The 23,389-nt window shown below is 46.5% G+C and overlaps 1 protein-coding gene and 1 long non-coding RNA gene across 3 annotated transcripts in view; one reads left to right on the top strand and one right to left on the bottom strand.

Moving 5' to 3' along the window:
* The window catches only part of GALNT9 (polypeptide N-acetylgalactosaminyltransferase 9), a 443,926-nt gene that overhangs the window by 369,182 nt on the left and 51,355 nt on the right, over window positions 1-23,389 (bottom strand). The gene's annotated exons all lie outside the window — the stretch shown is intronic.
* On the top strand, window positions 16,714-21,493 carry LOC142818393 (uncharacterized). The gene is made up of 2 exons (XR_012895884.1): window positions 16,714-16,957; window positions 21,123-21,493. It is a non-coding gene; the product is annotated as an uncharacterized LOC142818393 (long non-coding RNA).

Raw genomic sequence — 23,389 nt, 5'->3', positions numbered from 1 at the left:
ATGAGGGTGACCAAAATTGCAAATGAAGTGTGGGATTTAAATATCCCGCACTTCATTAGCATGTTTCCAGCCAGTCGCCATTTTAGAAATTGACTAGCCCAAAGTAACTGTCCGCGTCTACATACGGCAGTGAAACAGGATTCCGAATTAAAGCCCTAACTTGAATAAGCTGGTAAACCTCATTTCAGGAGGAATAACAGCTAATTCGAATTAGGGCTTTAATTCAGAATCCCGTTTCACTGCCACGTGTAGACGTGGGCAGTTACTTTGGACTAGTCAATTTCTAAAATGGTGACCGGCTGGGAATATGCTAATGAAGCACGGGATATTTAAATCCTGTGCTTCATTTGCAATTTTGGTCACCCTCATTATCCTCCTTAGATTGACTTAGGGGGCTAGTGTAGACATACCCTTACTGTGTTTTTTAATTTGGGGTATATATTTAAGTTGGGAATCTATTGTGGTGTCTTTGAAAAGTTTCCATGCATCTTGCAGAGATTTTACTTTTGTCACTATACCTTTTAATGTCTGTTTAACTAACTTCCTCATTTTTGTGTAGTTCCCCTTTCTGAAATTAAATGCCATAGTGTTGGGCTGTTGAGTTATTTTTCCCACCATGGGGATGTTAAATTTTATTACATTATTGTCACTATTTCCAAGCAGTCCAGTTCTATGTACCTCTTGAACCAGATCCTGCGCTCCACTTAGGACTAAATCAAGAATAGCCTCTCCCCTTGTGGATTCCAAAACCAGCTGCTCCAAGAAGCAGTCATTTAACATATTAAGAATGTTCTGGCCAAACCAGGAGCCTGCAGATGCGGGAAGGGGATAGGGTGCTTGGGTTGCGACTGTGTCTGGCACATGTTGGTTCCAGCACTGGCAATGTCCTGAAGACAGAAAACTTCTATCCCTGCCCCCTGGAGGAGAGGGGAGGGTGTTGGGGAGGTGTGTGAGAGTGGCAGAGGCCACTTGCCAGAGAGAGTGCTAATGAGTCCCCTCCTCTTCTTCCCCCTGGCAGATTCCCATGCGGGGGGTTGGGCTGCTCCACATCACTGCAGTTGACCCAGAGTGGATGGTGCCTCAGTGCAGGCATGAGCCCGTGCCAGGTGTGGTACTGCTATGTGTTTCCATGTCTCCTTAGTAGTGGCTTGTGATAGGAAGGTGTCCCACCACAGAGTCTGGAGTAAGGCCAGCGTGTGCAGGAGTCTTGTGAGAAGAAGCAATGGGCCCCTGTGTGAGAGTGTCATGGGGCTGAGGGCTCTGGACTGATGCTCCATGTGCACCCAAGTGCACAGGCTGTTGCTCAGCCTTCTCAGCCTAGGTCCCTTACAACCCGCCGTCTGCCCCCACACGTGTATAGGAAAAGTGATAGAACTCACCTGAAAGTGCATTTTCTGGGACTGTTCGAGTCTTGGGAGGGAACCAGCTCCAGGTTGTTTATGACCTCCTGGCTGATGGGCATGGTGTCCTGGCCACAGTCAATCACAACAGGGAAAGAGGTCACCAGTCTCCTCCCAAGATGGCATTCAGCTGCTCATAGAAGCAGCAGGTATGCAGTGTTGCATAAATTGCAAGGTTTCGTCCCCTTGGAGGCTAGTCTGATTTACCCCAAGAAGAGAGTCACACTTTCAGGCTGGGTCCAACTCAAGTTTATTGGTTGCAACCAAGGTACGGCTAAGGAACTCAATGTTCAAAGCAGAGCCGACCCCCAACATCTCATAGGCAGGGGTTTTTATAGGGTTAACATCCTTCCTGGTTTAGGTGCCTTAACATGATAGGTTACTTCATTTTTTACATTTAGCATTCCTATAGGTCAGGTTAATTTTCCCAATGAGGTTAAATACAATGCCTACTTGCTGACTTTGCAGTTACAGCTGTGTTACATTCATTCACTTTTGCTGAACAATGGGCGAGCCATACTTCCCTTTTTCCTTTCCTGCTTGAGCCGGTCACAAGTTTAAAGGAGGTGGAATCTATCCATATCTCTACTTAACAGAAGACTGGTTTCACTTCCCCTCGTCTCCTTATTATAAGTTATTACTTGTGACCTTTGTCATGTCTTACTCCTATACAAATAGCAAATATATCTAAGCATTAGCAATGTATGTATATTGTACGTGCCCCTCATAGGGGAGTCAATGGCTCCGGGGGATTTGACTTCCCTTTTACACATCAGCAGTGCTGCCCCAGAGCAGGAACTTTGCTCCCTAGTCTTGGTGTAGGACTGCCAGAGCTACTTGATTTTCATTCACACCTGATGCAGGATCCTGCTTTGCTCTTTTTTGGACAGCCTGGCGACCATCCAGCCATAGATCTCAGCATTGCACCTCTTGGTGCTGCAGACATGTTAGCAGCCATGGGGGGAGCAGCGGGAGTGGTAGGATCAGCTATGGCTCCACTTAAGGGTGTTATGTGGAATGGCTAGCGGGGTTCTCCTGGTGCTACAAGCCTTTTCCCTTCTGCCTTGTTAATACAAAATAAGGAGAGTTATTTTGAAATTACTCCCTAGTGTAGACCAAGGCTAAGTAACAGAAAACTTATTCACTATGAATAATAATCATTTGTAACAGATCTCAAGATGAAGAAAGAAAGAACACTGATACTGTTTTGTTTTTTCAGAAACTTAACTCCATTCTGTCACAAACCCATTAGAGCAGAAAAACATTACAAAGTAAAATGAACAAACATGATCATTGCTTACGAGCTGTATAATTCTAAATGCCACAACTTTTTAGCAAAGGTGTAGAGTTAACTACTAGTCAGAAACAGCAAGGAAAAAAAGAATATAAAATACAAACAATAAGAACGCATACATGCCCTATCCAATTTCATATTCAATCCCGAGTTACTTCTATCCTAAATAAATACTCAAACAGTTATTTTTTCAAAACAAAACAGTTGTTTTTATTGTGTCTTCTGGGAAAAGAGGTGGAGGGGGGAACAGAAGGGTTGTTGTGGGAAGGGCAGAGAGGGGCAAGGCTCAGGACCCTAGTGGGGAGTCCTGAGGAAAGTTATTGGGGTCCTCAAGAGTAACTCTCCCTCAGGGCCTCCTGGATGCGCACCCCCACCTGAAGGGCCTGGCACATGGCAGCTGTGCGCAGCTGCTCAAAGACCTTTCCCTCCTGGCCAGCCTCTGCCCCCCACCCTGCAAGGAAGGGTGCTCTTTGCTCTCCATGATGTTGTGGAGCACACAACAAGCAGATATCACCTGGGGGATATTCTGCTCCCCCACATTCAGGTGGGCCAGGAGGCACATGAACCTCGCTTTCAAGTGGCTGAAGGTGCACTCTGCCTGCATGCAGGCCCTGCCCAAGCAGCCATTGAAATGGTTCTTGGTGGGATCCAGGCGGTCAGTGTAGGGCTTCATAAGCCACTGCATGAGGAGGTAGACTGTGTCCCCCACAATGCACAATAGCATCTCAATGTCCTTGACCATGTTGTTGCTCTGAGGGAAGAAAGTGCCTGTCTCCAGCTTGTGGTCATAGCTGGAGTTGCAGAAGATGCAGGTGTTATGCACCTTCCCTGATCAGCTTATAAAGACGTTTATAAACTGGCCATACTGGTCAACCAGAGCCTGCAGGACTGCAGAAAAGTATCCCTTTCTGTTAATGTACTACGCTGCTTGGTGGCCAGGGGCCTGGATGGGAATGTGTTTGCCATCAATAGCCCCCACTGCAGTTGTGGAAGCCCAGGGTGGCAAATCCAGCAACGATGGGGTCCACGTTAGGGATGTTAAGGACTAGTTGACTAGTTGGCTATCCGATAAGCGAATCAGATAGAGGCAGCAATGGTTCTTCAAAGTGGCAGTCCCCAGGTTCTGTGCAGTGCTAAGCCTGAGATCAGATGTTCAATGCTTCCCCTTTAGAACATCGCCATGGCATTTCAAAGGAGATGTGCTGCATGGAGCCCAGAGTCAGCTGGAGTCCTCTCACCCCAGGGACTGCAGCCCAAGAGTGCCATAGTTGCATGTTGAGGGCCCTGATCATCAACCTCCCCACACCAAACTGCTTGCCTATGGATCAGTAACTGTCCAGCATGGACATTTTCCAGACAGCGATGGTGGCCTGCTTCTCCACGGGGATAGTGGGTTGCAGCTGGGTGCCACATCATCTGAGGGCAGGGGCAAGCCAGGCATACAGTTCCAGGAATGTCTCTTTTCTCATGCAGAAGTTTTGGAGCAACTGCTGGTCATTCCACTGCTCCATCATTAGCCGGTCCCACTAGTCAGAACTGGTGCCCAGCCGCCAGAAGCAGGGCTCCACCATGGAGCGTGGTTGCAAGCACAGCGTTCCCACACACAGGCAGAGGTTCTCCATCATGAGCTTGGGGTCGAGCTCATGCAGAGCCAGGAAGGCAGCCTGCAGAAACTGCTGCAGAATCTATAGCACGACAATGCGGGGTCATCGTGTGTCCAGAGGTAGCTCCACCTCCATGGTAAAGAGTGCTGTGGTGTCCAAAAGCAAGGCGACCAGAGCATGCAGAGGAAATGCTTTGCTGTCCCTCAGAGATGAAGGCAAGCAGAAGAACCTAAGAAACGGTTGTCCAGGGGGGGTCCCTTTAAGCATGCGTCTCAGATAGCCTTAGGCAGCAGCTCCAGGAGGCAACTGCTGACCTAATGCCCTGCTTGAACTGCTTCTGGGTGTCCTTAAATGCAAGATAGTGTCCAATCAGTGTAGATATTATCTTTCAAAATAGCAAATAACTATTTCATTGTGCTTTTTGTGTGTAGACTCTCTATTTTGAAATAATCTTTTCCGGAAGATATCTTTTAGAAAAGCTTATTCCGAAAGAAGCTTGCAGTGTAGACTTACCCTCAGTGAAATACAGGGCCGTATAGTGTCATTTATCTTGAATATTTAGCCAGTGGAAGCAACTTGACTAACTGTTGGACTCACTGATGATTCAGGAAGATGGACAAAGGAAGTCTCAAGAATAATTTTGACCACTTCTTAGTGATGAGGACATGAGGAAGATGAGTGAGGATGTTGATGGTAGAACTGCTAGGTAATAATTAATCTAAGCTAATGATTTAGAGCTAAATCACGGTTCCTATGTAACATGTCTATTTCAGTTCTATAATTAAGTCACAGAAAAGTGGAGCCAAAAAAGGGCCCCCTCCCCCCAGGTTGGCTGCCATCACTTGATACAGTTTTTGTCTCAAAGTTTAGGATTGTCTGTCTTAACCAGATTAATTACATCACCTTCTGCATAAACTTCTAGGGTCCTGCTCTGATGAAAAGAGCCTGGAAGAGGACCACCCAATCTCTGGACATCTCAGAGAACTTCACTTTCATTTGAAGAAGTCAAAACAAAATATCATTTTTTAATTTTTTTTCCTGAACAAATATTTGAAGTTCCCATTACATGGGAAATTAAAACTTCTCAAGGTTTTGTTCCAATGGATGACAGTTCTGTTTTAATTTCCAGTGGAATACATTCTGGATTCAGACTGGACCTAACTATCTTCCCTGTGGGTATGTCTACACTGCAAAGTTAATTCGAATTAACTTTAATAGCATCTATACATGCAAACCGCTATTTCCAATTTAATTTGAAATAGCGGGGCGCTTAATTCAAATTGGTAAACCTCATTCTATGAGGAGTAACACCAAATTCAAAATAGCTAATTCGAAATAAGTGCTGTGTAAACACTTAATTCAAATTAGCTGGCCTCCAGCCCTTCTCAGTTTCCCCTGGTGGCCACTCTGGGCCAAACCAGGAAAACTCCTCTCCTCTCCCCCAGCCTTGGAGCCCTTAAAGGGGTAGACTCTGGCCGGACTGCACATGCCAGATCCAGGCCTGCAAGCTGACCTAGTGGCCCCACCATGAGCCAGGCAGCTAGTGCCAGCCAGCTGTCCCCTGCCCAGTCCCCCAGCACCCAGGAGCCATCCAGGGTTCATAGACACCACGCTCCCTCCTGGACTAGTGAGGAGATCATTGACCTCATTGAGGTTTAGAGGAAGGCCCCGAATGTCCATGACCTCCGCACTAGATGGAGGAAAGCGACGGTCTATGGCCGCATAGCTGCCACCATGGCCCAGAAAGGCCACAGGCGCACCCAGGAGCAGGTGCGCCTGAAAATTAAAGAGCTGCAGCAGGGGTATGTTCGGGGCAGCTCCTCAGAAGGGGCAGACACCTGCCCCTACTTTGAGGCACTGGACCACATCCTGGGTAGTGGGATGGTCCATGCCACCCTGGGAGGGGGGCAGTGAGCCAGGACCAGAGGGCCCTGACCATGGCGCAGAGGAGGAGCTGCCACGGAGGGAGCCACATCAGCCGGACCCCCGAGCTGTCCCTGCAGAGGAGTCACCAGGCTCGTCTGGGGAAGTCACACCATGTGGCCATCACTGCCCCTTTCCCGGGGGAGGTGGGGAGGGAGACTAGGGACTGCGTGCATGGGCCTTGCTTACCACGGATTACGCAGCAACCTATGCATGTGCAAGCATGTGCCGTGCCATCCCTGGGCAGGAGGCTCCAGCTGTGTGCCAAACTGGGGCCGTGGCCTGATAGCCACACGCGTGTGTGAAGAGACCTGACATGCTCCTGACCCTGGGGCGGGACATAGCAGGTCGCCCTCCCTTCACAAGCCCTCTCTAAGGGTACGTCTAAACTACATGGCTCCGTTGACGGAGCCATGTAGATTTGTTGTTTTGGCAAAGGCAAATGAAGCCGCGATTTAAATGATTGGGGCTTCATTTACATTTACATGGCTGCTGCACTGAGCCGACAAACAGCTGATCAGCTGTTTGTCCGCTCTGCGCGCTAGTCTGGACACTCCCCTGCCGACATGAAAGCCCTTTGTCGGCAGCCCCGGTAAACCTCATCCCACGAAGAATAATGGGGCTGCCGACAAAGGATTTTGATGTTGGCAGGGGAGCGTTCAGACTAGCGCGCTGAGCAGACAAACAGCTGATCATCTGTTTGTCGGCTCAGCGCGGCAGCCATGTAAATGTAAATGAAGCTGCGATCATTTAAATCGCGGCTTCATTTGCCTTTGCCTATGTGTCTAATCTACATGCCTCTGACGACAGCCTAACATCCCTCCCCCCCATCTCACCCACACTATACACAGCACAGGGGCATAGGTGCAGTCTCAGGGCAGCTCCCACTCCCGGGGATAGCCGGATATTCCGAACATGGTCTCTGTGCAAGCACAGTGGCTCTGAAGGTGCAGGGCATGGTCATCCTCACCTCGCAGAGGGGGGCTGGGCTTCACCCACTGTGTCCCCAGGGAGAACTCACCACTTCTCTTCTTTCTCCACAGCCGTACCAGCTGCACATGCAGGGTGCACCACCTTGCCCGGGACATGCTCCCGCACCTGAGGGCTCCACAGGATGACCACAACATGGCAGGGGTACCGAGAGCAGCAGCTGGGGGCCCTGTGAGCCCTGACCCACATCATGGAGCAGCAGGCACAGGAAGAATGGGAATTCCAGAGGGAGCTGCTTGCTCTGGGTCGTGCCATCTGTATCCATCCGCAGACCCTAGTGAAGAGCATGCTGCTTCGTGCCGCTCCAGCGCCTGCTACCCCCCCAGCTACCGTTCCTCCTTCCACTTCTTCTCTCCCTCCCACCTCTCCCTCCTCAATCTCCTCACCCTTCTCTTCAATCTCCACATCCCCAGTCTCAACCTCCAGACACTCCTCCCCATCACCCAGGGACACCGAGGCCCCTGCACCCACCATGCTGGGAGACATGTGGCCCGACGAGACCCCCATCCCTGACAACTGAGCTTCTCCTCCCCCTTCTTCCCCTTACTTCCCCTTTCCAGCTCCCTCCTCTCCCTCCCCTCTTCCACCCTCTCTCCTCCCATCTCCTGCCTCCTTTCCCCAGTCTCCCCAGAGGTTCATCCCGCCTCCAGTTTTGTTCAATAAACCCAGTTTCTATTTTTGAAAAAAAGTGTATTTTAATTGACATCAGGAAAGGGGCTAAAGAGGGGTAAGTGGAAGGAAGTGAGGGAGGAATGGGGCATGAGTCACGGGTGGGGAGGACCGGGGAGGCTCTGAGGGCTCCTCGGGGTGGACGCTTTCCCGCAGGGCCTCCTGGATCCTGACAGCCTCCCGATGGACCCCCCCGGATGGCAGCCTGCAGCAAGTGCAGTCGGGCTGATGACAACGACCCCACGAGACGCACCGGCACTGGCTCAGGGGCAGCTCTTGCTCCATGTGGCCGAGTGCTGTGGTGTCCCAAGTGCAGGTGCTCAGGGCACTCCAATACAGGACTGCTTTGCTCTCCCTCATTGAGGTAGACAAGCAAGTGGGGAACCCTGAGAACTGTCTGTCCGGGGTGGGGATAGGGTCTCTTTAAGCACAGAGCTCAGTTAATCTGAGGCAGCAGCCCCACACACTAAGTCCTAACCTGATGCCCTGCCGGCATTGGTTCTGGCCAGCCTTAACTTTGGTTCAGGGTCCACTCAGTGTGGATGCGCTATTTCAAAATAGCAAAACGCTATTTCGAAAAAGTTTTTGTGTATAGCTGCATTATTTTGAATTAGCTTAATTCCAATTAACTATTTTGAATTAAGTTAACTCGAATTAACGCTGTACTGTAGACATACCTAACTTACCATAGGAAAACTGAGGGAGAACAGAAATAAATAAGTAGCTATGTGCTCAAGGTTACAAACAAAGTCTGCGATAGAGTCAGGAACTGAAAGCGGTTTACCTGAGTCAGGGTCAACTGTGGTTAAACTGATTTACAGAACTAGACCACCTGTTTATACAATTATATATTTATTTATTACAGACCAATTCTAGCAAAGGAAGGAGCTTCTCTCATGAAATGCTAAACATCACTGACTTTAGCTGGAGTCTAAGGTGCACAGAAACGTATTTAATCCTTGAATGATGTCTCAGCTCTAGTAGCAGTGTTCTTCTATGGAAAGGAACAGCTATCATCCTCCATGTTACCTTACAGGATTTCATTCTGCCAAAATGCTGAGTATCCTTCAGAGCCTGTGCCTCATATTTTTCTCTTCTGTTGATACCTTATTTTTGTCAAAGGAGTGTACATTGCTAAGAAAAGGAATTGGATCCTTTCACTGGAGCCATACAAAGCATGCCTCATGAAAATTTATTATTGCTTTGGAGAATATCCAAAAATTATCCTATCCACAGACATAAAGAGGTCACTGAATGCATTATCTGATCAGTACACTGAAATTAGGATTGGGAAAATGAATGTACTTTGCAGAAGCACATAGCAGACTCAATAATATCCAAAAGGAAGTTTTATTTAAAAACTTAGAATTCAGCTAAGATTGCAGAAGAGCAATATGCAGTATGCTGACATGGAGATGTATCTGCTTTATGTCTCAATCTAAGGGTGTGTCTAGATGGAGCCATGTAAATTAGTTTATTTTTAACCTCTCATCCCTGGCTTCTTGCTTATTTTTTCCATGGCTGAGCTGGACACGTCTTCACAGATACATATGTCTTTCAAGAGAGGATTCAGGAAACTTGGCTATAACAATAAACATTGGGATAGTACCCAGTCTGTATTTTGGATGAATGAAAGTACAGGTGTTCACATTAAATTGGCCAGGGCTTTGATTTTTTATTCTTTGCCTTCTTCCTGTGCAGAAAGTGGGAAAGCTCAAGTCCCGCTGCTATGTGATTTGGTTGAAAGTTTTCTTACATGAACCTAAACCTCATCCACATACACAGCATATCTCTCCAGTTCACAGCAGCTTGCTGACCAATACATCTACCCCTCATATATTATATAGGGGGTACACTGCTTTGGATATGCAAAATTCGGATATGCAGGAGTTGAGGGTATATGTCTGTTTAACATTTAGGCTATGTCTAGACTACATGGCTCCATTGACAGAGCCATGTAAATTAATTTATTTGGCATAGTCAAAGAAACGGGAATTTAAATAATCCCCGCTTCAGTAAAATAAACATGGCCGCCGCTGTGCTGTGCCGACAATCAGCTGATCCAGCACAGCGGGGCAGTCTAGATACAGCACGGTCGACATGAGGCTTCCCTCATTTCACAAGGCATACCAGAGTGGTCGACAAAGGCTTCCCTTGTGAACTGTGCCCCGCTGTGCCGGATCAGCTGATCGTTGGCACAGCACAGCGGCCATGTTTATTTTAATGTTTATTGTTATAGCCAAGTTTCCTGAATCCTCTCTTGAAAGACATATGTATCTGTGAAGACGTGTCCAGCTCAGCCATGGAAAAAATAAGCAAGAAGCCAGGGATGAGGGGTTAAAAAAGAAAAAAAAATTAAACAACTTTATAAAAAGTCAGAGCATTTTAACTTGTCACTTTCTAGCTGCAAAACTAGGTGCTGCAGTAGTTTTGAGCCTCGAGCTTTCACTCTGGATGCTAATTGCTAACCTAAATCTATGAGCAGCAATGAGTTTGTTGCTCCCATCAAATTACTATTTGTGCTCCCATTCAAACCATCTCCCAGTAGTGGGCCAGGTGGGTTCCAGGCTTGACTGTTTAGCAGGATTTGAAATGCACTAGCAGAGCTAAGAGAGGATCTAGAGCTGGAACAGGAGGAAGCATGCAAGGAAGGCTTGTGTGGCTCAAAACAATGCCAATTACTTCAATTTTTCACTTGCAAATATGAGGGAAAGACTGTTTGACTAGACTGGACAGGAATCTGCTCCAGGACCATCAGAACATGCTTATGGTCAAACATCTTTATATTTTCAATACTTATGTAAATCAATATCAGAGAGATTTTGCAAATAATTATGCATTATGACAGTAGCATCCCTTTCTGAAAATATGTATCACTTTGCTGGAACAGTGCAAATAACAGCAGACCTTTGTAGGTTTAGCTTTGAAAATTCTTGGCCATGTGTCAATTTTGGCCTACTCTGTCAGTCTCTGTACGTCAAATTTCCTCTTTTGTAAAGTGCCAACATTTAGCTCCAATACAGAAGCAGAGCTGACAAAACAAGATTTTCATTTTACTCATATTTTTGTGGCTTTGGCATTTGATTCCATTTTGATGCAGAACAAACCCAAGATCTTTGGAAGCTTTTTATGAAAACATGAGAAAGAAAGAAAGAAAGAAAGAAAGAAAGAAAGAAAGAAAGAAAGAAAGAAAGAAAGAAAGAAAGAAAGAAAGAAAGAAAGAAAGAAAGAAAGAAAGAAAGAACCAATAACCTGGTAGTCAGGGCCAGTTCATAACAGAGATTTGAATCTGGTCTTCCCCTTGCAGGTGAGTACCCTAAAAATTAACTGGCATTTACCAGTTTCCCAGTCAGACCTACTCTTAGGTTTTGTTTATATAACCCTCCTGCCAGGTAGGCCTGGCAGCAACCAGGGCCGGGTTCAATATCTAGGGGTCCATCTCACATAGAACCGGCTTGAGCCTCCACTCAGTAACCTGGGAAATTCACACACTCCTGCGTGCCTCTGAGAGGCAATGCTTCCCCACTCACAAGCACAGAGTCTGAGGCTGCGTCTACACTGGCAAGATTTTGCACAAAAGCAACTGCTTTTGCGCAAAATCTTGCCGCCTGTCTACGCTGACTGCGAGTATGTGCGCAAGAACACTGACAGTGTAATGTACAAAATCAGTGCTTCTTTCACAAATACTCCGATGCTCCTGCTCAGGGATAAGCCTTTTTGCACAAGTATTCTTGTGCAAGAGGGCCAGTGTAGACAGCAATGTTAATTTCTTGCTCAAGAAAGCCTGATGGTTAAAATGGCCATTGGATATTTCTTGCACAAGAGAGCATCTACACTGGCACGGATGCTTTTGTGCAAAAGCACATGCCAGTGTAGATGCTGTCTTGCACAAATACTTTTAACGGAAAAACTTTTCTGTTAAAAGTATTTGTGCAAAATCATGCCAGTTTAGACGCAGCCACAGTGTAGGAAAGAAACATTTAATGAAACAGAGAGAGAAGTCATATGGCATTAACTTGGGAAAATACCACAAACACAGTTCCTAGCCCAAACATGAACTAAGCCCTTCCACCCCCCAGCCAAGAATCACCCGAAGTCCCAAAGTCCGACACCTGAAAAGTCTCTGTCCCAGGTCAGTGACGCCCAGAGTCCAAAAGTTCACCTGCAGGGTTTTACCTCCCAACCTGGGTAGAAATGGGGGCGGAGGATAGATAGGGGCACCTTACATGGTCCAAGGCCGATGGCCCCACCTCTCTGTAGGGTTCTGCTGCAGTCTTTAACGCGAGCTGCTCACCACGCTCCACCAGCTGTCTCATCCCACTCTACTGGACATTCCGCTGATTGCCTGCCCCCGCTCCTGCCAGCCGCGCTGCTGGTCACCTACTGCCACTCCTTGCCTGCTGCTGCTCCTACCAGCCGCACCATGCTGCTGGCCTCCTACCGCCACTCCTTGCCTGCCGCCGCTCCTACCAGCCATGCCACGCCACTGGTCGCCACTCCTCTCCTGCTGCGCCATGCCGCTAGTTGCCTGCCGCCGCTCCCACCAGCCACTCTGCTGGCTGCCACCGCTTTGCTAACTGCAATGGGTCTGGCTTCCATCCAAACCAGTGATTTCAGCTCTTAGGCTGTGTCTACATTGGCATGATTTTGACATGCTGTCTGTCTACACTGGCAGGGAGCTCTTGTGCAAGAACACTGACGTTCTAATGTGTGAAATCAGGGCTTCTTGCACAAGAACTATAACACTCCCGCTCAGGAATAAGCCCTCTTGCACAACTGTTCTTGTGCAAGAGGCCAGTGTAGATAGGCAACATGACTTTCTTGTGCAAGAAACCTGATGACTAAAATGACCATCAGAGCTTTCTTGCGTAAGAGAGCATCTACACTTGCATGGTGTCAAGTATCAGAGGGGTAGCCGTGTTAGTCTGAATCTGCAAAAGTGACGAGGAGTCCTGTGGCACCTTAACTGAAGTGTAGGAGCATAAGCTTTCGTGGGCAAAGACCCACTTTATCAGATGCATGCAGGCGCCTGATGCCGTTGATGGGAGGGCGCTGGCAGGTGTCCACAGGGACAGCTGGGGCTTCCGGGGCTGGCGGGCCCAGAAAAGCGTGGAGCCGGTCGTAATAGGGGCAGGCATCGGGTTCTGCCCCACTTCCGTCGGTGGCCCACACATATCCCAGCCCCAGCTCTTTTACTTTGGACCACACCTGCTCGCAGTTGCGGCCGGGGTATCCCTGCTGAGCCAGGTTCTGTGCCAGCCGCGTGTACAGGTCTGTATTGCGGTGGTGGGACTGCAGGTTGTGGAGACCCTCCTCCTCCTGCCACAAGTCCAGGAGGGTCTCCAGCTCCCTGGGGGTCCAGGATGGGGCCTGGTGTTTCCGGCCCCTGGCGGCTTCCTCCCCTGCGGGTGCAGGTGGCTCACCACCCGCAGCTGCCATGCTGGGCTCAGAGGTGGCTCTTGGGCAGCAGAGTGCCACGTGCCAGAGCTCAAGCAGCACGCTCTCCGGCAGGCTCCTGCCACGGGCGCCCAGCAGCCTCCGAGCTTTGTAGGGAGCTCGGGTTACCAGGAAGTCCAGGATCCTATGGGGTCTCGTGGCTTCCAAAGCTCTTTTCCCCATTTCTTCTGCTTTTCCGGAAAAGCTGTCTACACTGGCCCTTTTCCGGAAAAGCTTTTCCGGAATAAGGACTTATGCCCGAGCGGGAACAGCGTATGGTTTCCGGAATAGCGTCTGATTTTTTACAGTACAGTGTCATTGCTTTTCCGGAAATTCAAGGGGCCAGTGTACACAGCTCACAGCTTATTCCGGAAAAGCGGCTGATTTTCCGGAATAAGTGGCCCAGTGTAGACACAGCCTGTGAGAAAAGCTCCCTATCTTGTCATTCATTTGATGAGATAAAAGATGGCAGTTCTAATTCATGCAAGGATGAGTTCTAGCTCAGAAGCCTTAGCACCACTCCACCAATGTCAGCCAGAGAAAAGTTCACTAGACAGGGCGCCTGCCTTGAAGAACATGTGAGGCCCTGAGCTAAGATGATAAGCAGGCTGCATACAAAGAGCAGACTGCATTTGTTCAATTGCCATTTGTTCAATCTTATTACTTAAGATTCTAAGGATTCTTCATACTAGATTTGGTGTTTGTTTTTGATTTATGTTAGTGTAAATCACGATTAGTTCCACTGCTGTCCGTGTAGGAGGAAGAAAATCAGCACTAATGGGAAACATTAAGAAAAGATGTGTAAAAAAAAAAAAAAAAGCTAATAAATGGATATAAGCAAAAAATAGCACATGTTATTGCACTTCCATTTGTAACCAAGTTCTCATTTTCAAAGTAGGGAAGAAACCCTCAGGGGAAATCATATTACTTTATTGAGCCTTGATAGAAATTTTCTCCAACGTTCATGACCTGGATGACCTCAAGGTGCAAACCAGAATTTCTTGCTGGTTTATAAGCGCCAAGTCACAGCTGCCCCACATACACAGACTTTTTTTGTTGGCATCACTGTCATACTGCTATACAATTGGCAGACGACACAGCATTGTATAGGCTACTCCCTCTTGAAGGGTATGCATGTGTTCATTTTAAACAAAATGTGGTTTGGAAAGTAGGTATGCATAAAGAAGCATGCTGTGGCTCACCACCCTAGCAACAGCCTAGAAAAGGCCAAGGGGAGGAGGGTGAACTCAACATGTGGAGTGGAGAAGTACAAGCATGTGACAAACAAAGCCATATATGGAAAGGTTGAATCTGATTGGTTTAGAAGTTTGTGTTATGTAACCTGTAACCATGTGCTATAAAACAGCAAGGGGAGGGGCTCTTTGCTCGAGGGGCTCTGGCTGATTTTAGTACCAGGGGCTCTCCCTTTGTGCACATTGAATTGAATTGAATTGAATTGAAGACCCTTGATTCTGCCCAGCACCTGACTCTCTGGGAACCACAAAATCCCAACAGTTTCTTGGTGCTGCGAGCAGGGTGAGAAATATCCTTCAGGATCAAGACCTACAATCAAGTAAGAGGGTGATTTTGTTCATTTTTTATTTGGTTGTGTGTCCCTGACCTGACTGGTGACTCTCACACCTTTTGTAGTAAGTGAATCTGGGTGCTGGGGAATTTAAGGGGTTTGTTGCAGTTTTGAAACATTTTGGTTGCAGTCTTAAGACACTGTACTTAGTGTGGGGGCGGGTTAAGCTGTAAGTTCCTCTGACTAAATGTTGTTGAAGTGGGAAATCAAAGAGGCTATAAGGACCAACAATTAGTGTAGGGGCAGGTATAGCCATAAGTACCTCTAGTTAATGTGTTGGCTGGCCCAGATCTCCTAATTGGAAATTGTTATTAGTTTGTAAACAGTATTGTATTTAAAGATTTTGAGATTGGAGGATATTTAGGTTTAAAAAAAAGGATAAAATGAAGGGATTTAGTGATCCACAATATGAAGAGTGTTTAATTAGTGCTTTTATCACTATTGTAGCAGTAAGTTTATTAGTTTTCTTATTGAGATATCTTTGCTGTAAGACTGAAAGAAAGAAGGATGACCAACCCCCATTACAAGTGGGCAACACTGATTTTGTGCATAAACCACAATATTTATCAAAGGACAAATTGGCTGGTATGTGTTTAATTGTTGATTATGAACAGCTGGTTAGAAAGTGTGATTGCTAAAAGGAAGGGTAGGAGAGTTAGAAGCAGAGGTAGAAAAACTGCAAATAGAAGCAAAAAACTATAAAGAAACAGCCTTTCAGGAAAAGAGATCTTGTCCCTCAGCACCTTTGGACCCTACATGTGGAATGTGGGGATATCAGTCTGGTTTTATGGCTCCAGTGAGAGTGCACACTGTCCTTAATCCTAAACAAGGGGAAGGGGACCCTGCTACTGTTAGTTGCCTAGAGCACACTCCTATGAGTCCATCTGACTTGTGGAGCATGTTAAAAGAATTGCCATCTTTGCAGCTTAATAACCCAAACCTACCTTTCTGGGAAAAGGTGCAGGAGTGGATGGTCGTGGGAGGCCTGCATGCTTTTGATGTTTTCACCATGGTAAAAGCAAAATGTCCTGTGCAGCCTGACAGTGAATTTTGGTTTGCATTTACTGTTAAAGGGAAGCAATATACTTTTACTCACATAAGCCAGGGTTTTCATAACTCATCTACTTTGTTTCATAGAGCATTAGCTGATATGCTGGCAAAGCTGCCAGACATGGCTTCTTGTATTGTACAGTATGTTTATGATCTTCTTATCTCCTCACCAGATCGCCAAACGCACATGAAAGACTTAGAAGTGATCCTGCAGCACTTGGCAGACAGTGCGGTAAAATGTAATGCTAGAAAGGCTCAGATTGCAAAGGAGGAAGTATCATATCTGGGGTACCTAATATCCAAAGGGTACAGGCTTTTAACTGTTGACCATACTGAGGCTATTAATGCATGCCCATGACCAACTACGGTCAGGGGAGTTAGGAAAGTGTTGGAGCTATTCAATTTCTGCCAAACTCAAATCCCCAATTATTCAAGGATTGTCCAGCCTCTTAATAATCTCCTGAAGGGTGCTGGTGGACCACATGAGGCAATTGAATGGACACTTGACTGTGAACAGGCATTTACCACATTGAAAAAAAGGCTAAGTACTGCCCCAGGGTTGGGACTTCCTAATCCATTAATGCCTTTTACATTGTACATGCATGTCAGTGAGGGACATATGGCAGCAGTGTTAACGCAAAAACATGGGGACAAACAGCGCCCAGTAGCATACTACTCTTCTAAACTAGATGCTGTCGCTCAAGCAATGCCACCATGCTTTCAGGCAGTGGAAGGAGCTTCTCTGGCCCTAAATCAGGCCACACCACTTATTGGTTCACAGGATGTAAATATTGTTGTACCTCACACTGTCCTTGCTATTTTATCAGGGAAGAAATCTTCAGCAGTCCATATGGCAAGATGGACTTGATGGGAAACGAGCTTGCTAATGCCTTCGGTACATCTGCAAAGAGCATCATCGTTAAACCCTGCCACCCTCATGCCTACCCCAGATGAGGGACACCCATATCATTGTTGCCTTGAGGAAGAGCCCATGGACGTTCCATTGGTAAAAGAAACTTAAATACCTGGTTCCTCTTGCCTATATGTGGATGGCAAGCGACACACAGGATGGGCCGTTTGTACTCAAGATGGACAGCTGGTGGCACATGGCAGTTTGCCTGGGGCATCTGCACAAGTAGCAGAACTGCAGGCATTAGTTGCAGCATGTGAAGCTGCGAAAGGTCATGCTGTAAACATATTTACTGATTCTAGATATGCGTTTGGGGTTGTACATGATTATATTAACTTGTGGGTAAATCGGGGATTCCTGACGAGTACAGGATCCCCAACACAAAATGGGGGAATAGTGGAGAAACTTCATGCAGCCATGCAGAAACCTACCGAATTAGCAGTGATAAAAATGAGGGCCCACACAAAAGGGACAGACCCTCATAGTAAGGGGAACCGAAGGGCAGACGAACTAGCTAAACGAGCAGCAGTGGAAGGTAAAGAGATGCAATTGATTGCTGCAACACAGCCTCTCATAAAACCCCAAACTTTTTTGAATTACAGGACATCCAACACGCTGCACCAAGGGCAGAGAAGTGGTTATGGATGGATAATGGGGGCAAACTGTGTGATGATAACACTTGGAGAGGCCCAGGAAACACATTAGTGTTACCAAATGTGCTGATGGGAACTATGATACAAATATATCACATGTTGGGACATGATGGAGCACGGAGGGTGATCCACCGGATGTCGGACACCTGGTGGCATCCTCAGCTTAATGCAAATGTGCATGATTATGTGAGGAGGTGTCTAACATGTGCTCAATGTAATTCTGCTCCCACAGTGAAAATGAAAATGCAACATCAGCCAAGACCAACACAGCCCTTCACACAGTTACAAGTAGATTTCATTGGACCTCTGCCAAGGTGCAGAGGGAAAGAATATGTTCTGGTGATCGTGGATCACTTTACTAAGTGGGTAGAAGCTTTCCCAGTGGCCAAGGCCACTGCGTCTGATGTAGCTAAAATATTGATGACCTAAATAATTCCCCGATGGGGATTTCCATGCTTCATTGATAGCGACCAAGGTATCCACTTTACAGGGAAGGTGATGAAAACATTATGCATGTCACTGGGGATCAAACAGAAATTCCACTGTCCCTACCATCCCCAGAGTTTGGGATTAATAGAAAGAGCTAACCGAACCATTAAAAACAAACTAACCAAACAGATGTTTTCTGCTACAGGGAAAGACTGGGTCACCAATTTACCAGTGGTTCTCATGTCTATGAGATCCAGTTCTACTAATCCACATTCCTTATCTCCTTTTGAAATGCTGACAGGGCGGGCGATGAGGACTCCAGGAAATCTGTGCATTGGAGCGGGGGAATTGTATGTCATGGGTGACCAGCTTGCTGAATATTGCAAATTGTTATCTCAGTGTGTCTCACAGGACCCCCAAACTGAACCTGACCCAAAGGCTAGCGAAGAAGACACATGTGAGGTGCAGCCCGGTGATCAGGTACTGGTGAAAGCCTATAGAAAACGAACCTTTGAACCAGCCTGGACTGGACCTCACATGGTTTTCCTGGTAACTCCTTCAGCGGCCTGGGTCACTGGAATTCTAGTTTGGGTGCACCTGTCACGAGTAAAAGTATACAAGGGTGACACTCAACATAGGACACAATAATCTCTGTTTACCCTATGGACTCCTTGAGGGTCATTCTCAGTATTGTTAAGTGTTTTATTGATGTGTCACCTGGGGAGGAGCCACTGGATCAGTTGTAAATGCCATTACTCAAGCTATCAAATCTCATAATAGGGACTGGGCTGAAAATTTGTTAGTAGCAGGGATGACAGTTTATTGTGGTGAGAATAGGGCTCGTGTCTAATTAATTAGATATCACCTTAACTCAGCAACATAGTTGGTTAGGTCCTCACTGTTGTACTCAGCCATCTATTAAAAACTACTAAAATCTCTGAGCAAGCATTGGTCTGGAATGGTGTTATCATACTGGCATGGTGTTAACATGAAAGTTGCAGCCCTGATAGGAGACTTGCTCGTGTCACAGGTGCCCTGTTGGGTGAGAGCCACAGTTCTCAAAGACTGAATGTCTTCACCTTGCATGATGGCAGGGGAGTGGTCTCTATTGATAATGAGCATTTTGGAATGATTATTCCATCTTTGGAGGGGTGTTAATTCCTGTGCGTTGGTCTCCTGGATTGGAGGCTCAGCCCTTCCACCCACTCCCATTCTCATGTCATAGACACCTGTGTAGCTGAGTACAGGCAGTCCCCGAGTTACGCGGATCCGACTTATGTCGGATCCGCAGTTACGAACAGGGCTCTTTCTTTCCCTGGTCTCTAGCAGACCAGGGAGAGGAAGCAAAGCGGTGGAACACGCGGCCAGCTGACAGCCCAGACGCGTCTGGGCTGTCAGCTGGCCGCGTGCTCCGCGGCTTTGCTCTGCTCTGCTCTGCTCCCCCTCCCCCTCCCCCTCCCCCTCCCCCTCCCCCTCCCCCTCTTCCTCCCCCTCCCCCTTCTCCTGGTCTGCAGACCAGGGGGAGGGGAAGCAGAGCGGAGCACGCGGACAGCTGACAGCCCAGATGCTTCTGGGCTGTCAGCTGGCCGCGTGTTCCACCGCTCTGCTCTGCTCTGCTCTGCTCCCCCTCCCCCAGGTCTGCAGACCAGGGGGAGGGGGAGCAAAGCAGAGCAAAGCCGCGGAGCCCGAGGGCAGCAGGATAGCCACGGCGCGTCTGGGCTGTCCCGCTGCCCCCGTGCTCCGCGGCTTTGCTCCGGACGCCTGTGGTTCAGCAGCTGGGGCGCTGTCGGTTGGTCCTGTAGCGCCGCTCTGGGCGCCACTGGACCAACCCAGCAGCACCCCAGCTGCTCTGCTCCAGGTGTCTCCAAGTCAGCAGCTGCAAATGGGATGGCTCGGGTTCTTAAGTTGAATCTGTATGTAAGTCAGAACTGGCGTCCAGATTCAGCCATTGTTGAAACTGATCAGTTTCAGCAGCGGCTGAATCTGGACGCCAGTTCCGACTTACATACAGATTCAACTTAAGAACAAACCTACAGTCCCTATCTTGTACGTAACCCGGGGACTGCCTGTATGTAATAATGGCTGGAGATAACTACATAGCTTTCCCATGGGACCAATGTTCCATCCTGTGAGGATGGGTTTTGCATATAAGAAACATGGAGTCAGGACAAGCTCTATCCCAAATGTTGGGACCTGACTTAATGGTGCATGTAATGTTTAATTTAATGGATGATATAACAGTGAAGAAAGACTCCACTATCTGGTGTGGATTTGGGTATTTAGCTTTGGAAAGTAAGCCTAGCTTGAACATCTTGTTCTTCCTATTGTGAAAGATATTATGAAAGAAGTGCTAAGGCAATTGCAGTGATTCAGTGGATAGAAGAGTTTGCTATTGTGGGAACAGAGATTCCCTGGGGATGGATTTCAGTTGTGTTTTCGCAATGGATATGGGGACTTATTATTACTTTTAGTATAGATATCATTATGTATTAAAGGTTGAATGTATTGTTTAATTCTGTTACCAAAACTGCAGTTAATTAAGTGTTGATAAGGTCAATTATAGCTCCCAATAAATACAAGGAAGTGGTGTTAGTGGGGTCTAAGAATTGTTCTTAGCCCCAAAACCAAATGGGGAACTGAAGGGTATGCATGTGTTCATTTTAAACAAAATGTGGTTTGGAAAGTACGTATGCATAAAGAAGCATGCTGTGGCTCACCACCCTAGCAACAGCCTTGAAAAGGCCAAGGGGAGGAGGGTGAACTCAACATGTGGAGTGGAGAAGTACAAGCATGTGATAAACAAAGCCATATATGGAAAGGTTGAATCTGATTGGTTTAGAAGTTTGTGTTATGTAACCTGTAACCATGTGCTATAAAACAGCAAGGGGAGGGACTCTTTGCTCGAGGGGCTCTGGCTGATTTTAGTACCAGGGGCTCTCCCTTTGTGCACATTGAATTGAATTGAATTGAATTGAAGACCCTTGATTCTGCCCAGTACCTGACTCTCTGGGAACCACAAAATCCCAACACTCTCTAGATGTAAAATTCATTATTTTTTTAATTGGGAAAGATATTACATTTACATGTGCAGATATCCAATATCAAAAGTAATTGCTTTTATGGAATAATCATTTGAAACCTGTTTCCCCATGAGATGAGAAAATGTTCTCTAATTACAGGTAATTTGGAAGGAGATAAACAAATTCCCAAGAGACGAGAAACTGGGAGATGCAGATGCTGTAGGAAGCAGGAGGTCAAGTCCCCTTTATGGAGTAGATATCGATCCCACTATTGCTGATCATGAACCTGATCCTACTGCCACCAGATTTTGCCATTTACTTTTTTGGGAGCAGAATCAATCCCCATAAGAGAAATACTCTGGTGAAAAACACATTGGGGAACAACATGGAGCATTTTAAATTGACAAAGGAAAAGAGAACTCGCTGTCACCAGGACATTTCTAAATTATACATTGGCTGTCCTGTGGAGGGTTTTTATTTGTTTGTTTTTTTCATTTTTAGGATGAAGCAATAAAACAGAAAGATCTGTATGTTTTCTTTTAATCTGAATAACTGATGCTAAGACTTGTGTCCTAGTATTAAAATCCAAGGAGACATGTGGCTTACAATGCTGAAATACATTTAATTGAATCATCTGTGCAGAAGGATGGAACAGGGCAGGAAAACTTCCAAAGATTCCCTTGATGATGGTGGCAGGCATATGGTGGAAAGCCAGGGGGCTAAAACTCTGGTCTGTGTAGTTGTTTGATAGCCAAGTGCTTTTAAAGGAAGCCAAAATCTGAATGTGTCATCAGTTTTGTATTTGGTTTCCAGGAGTGAGTCTTCAGAGAAAAGCAAATACAAATCATGTATTTGCTTAAGTCCTTGGTGAATTAAGCAATGCTGCACAGCACATGGAAGAAATATTTCTTTTCAAAGCTCACCAAAAAGCATTTTAAGAGTAGAAGCATAATATCTGATTACCCTCATCATTATCTTCACTGGGTATGCCAGAAATATTGCTAGTGGTCTTAAAATATCCATCTCTTCTAAAAGTCTTAATCTCCTGCAGCAGAATTCACTGATAGCACAAACAAAGGTTCACCATTCCTGTCTATCACACTGTCTGCTGGAATGTCAGCCATGTCATTTTTACAACATAATATTTTTTACCAGATTAGACTGGTGATCTATTGCTTAACCCCTAACCTGGAGTGCTAGCAGGTATGCATTTCATCTCATCCCTTCCCTTTACTGTCCAGCTTGGTTGGCCCTAGCAGCAGTTAAAACTATCATTAGCATAGTTCTTAAAGTAATAGGAATACATGTACCTTCCTATCAATGTGCATGGGTCAAGGTGCGAGTCCCCATCAAAGGGACTATAACCAGGCAATAATATGTGACTTGACAGCTTTTCAAAGCAGTGAATTTCACATTGCTGTGACATGTCAGTGTCTCACTGAGCAACATGAATTGGATCTGCTATATCAGCACACTGGATTTTCTGCAGGCCTTAATTTTCCAAGGGAAACAAAGATGTCCTGTGGTGAAGTGCTCATTAAAAGAGCTGCTCCCAGGAGGAGATACGGTCAGACACAGAGGGGTAGGCTCTCCTTGAAAAGCCCCAAGATGATCAACTGAAAACTTCTGGGCTATTTAATTAGCTTCAGGAGCAAGCTTTTAGTAGCCAAGTTAAAGAAACCTTTTTAATAGGTAAAAGATCTTTTGAATGGCAGAGAGTTCACCAATGCAAATTAGAGGAAGGAAACAGAACAGGTGTATTTGGGGGAAAGGAATTCTGAATCAGATATGACTAAAGAATTAGATAGATTCCAACATGTTAATGAATAGCCAAAGGAGTGAAGCTACTAATCCAGCAAACTTCCCACTGAAGTCAACAGGCATTTTGTTACAGATACAGAACAAGCTGTGCCTCTAATCCCTTCTCAGAACTCTCTGGGTGCATTCCCTTGGTCTCAGGCCTCATTAGTTTCCTTACTGTGGAATCTCATGATTCTCCAATTCTTAGGCCAGGTGGTTGGTTACAGTCTCCTCTGTGTGAATTGTGCTCACACCAACAGCTTTGATTGGGTAGAGCTTGTGACCAGTGAGGAATATAATGACACACAGCTACCTGGTAAAAACCCCATGATATTTAATCTGAAAAGCAGGAACAACAGATAACATTAAGAGAAAAAGGATTTTTAACACAACAAAAGGCCCATGCACATGTCTCTCTATCTAAGTTGAATACTGTCAAGGATGTTCCCCACTCTTGCATGACAAATGTAGAAGTGGGGGCCCGCAAAAGCACCCTAAAACCTTATCTCTACAGGCTTTGGTACAAAAACATTCTCCCCTCCGCCCCATCCTAATACCCGGACTTTGGGGAATATCCGCTGCCACCACCCAAATATTTCCACAAAAAACCAGGGAAGAGATCACTT

The sequence above is a fragment of the Pelodiscus sinensis genome, chromosome 15, assembly GCF_049634645.1.
Source record: "Pelodiscus sinensis isolate JC-2024 chromosome 15, ASM4963464v1, whole genome shotgun sequence".
In the NCBI taxonomy this organism is placed as follows: domain Eukaryota; kingdom Metazoa; phylum Chordata; order Testudines; family Trionychidae; genus Pelodiscus; species Pelodiscus sinensis.
Note: the sequence above shows the minus strand (reverse complement) of the source record. Positions and strands in the feature narration are given on the sequence as shown.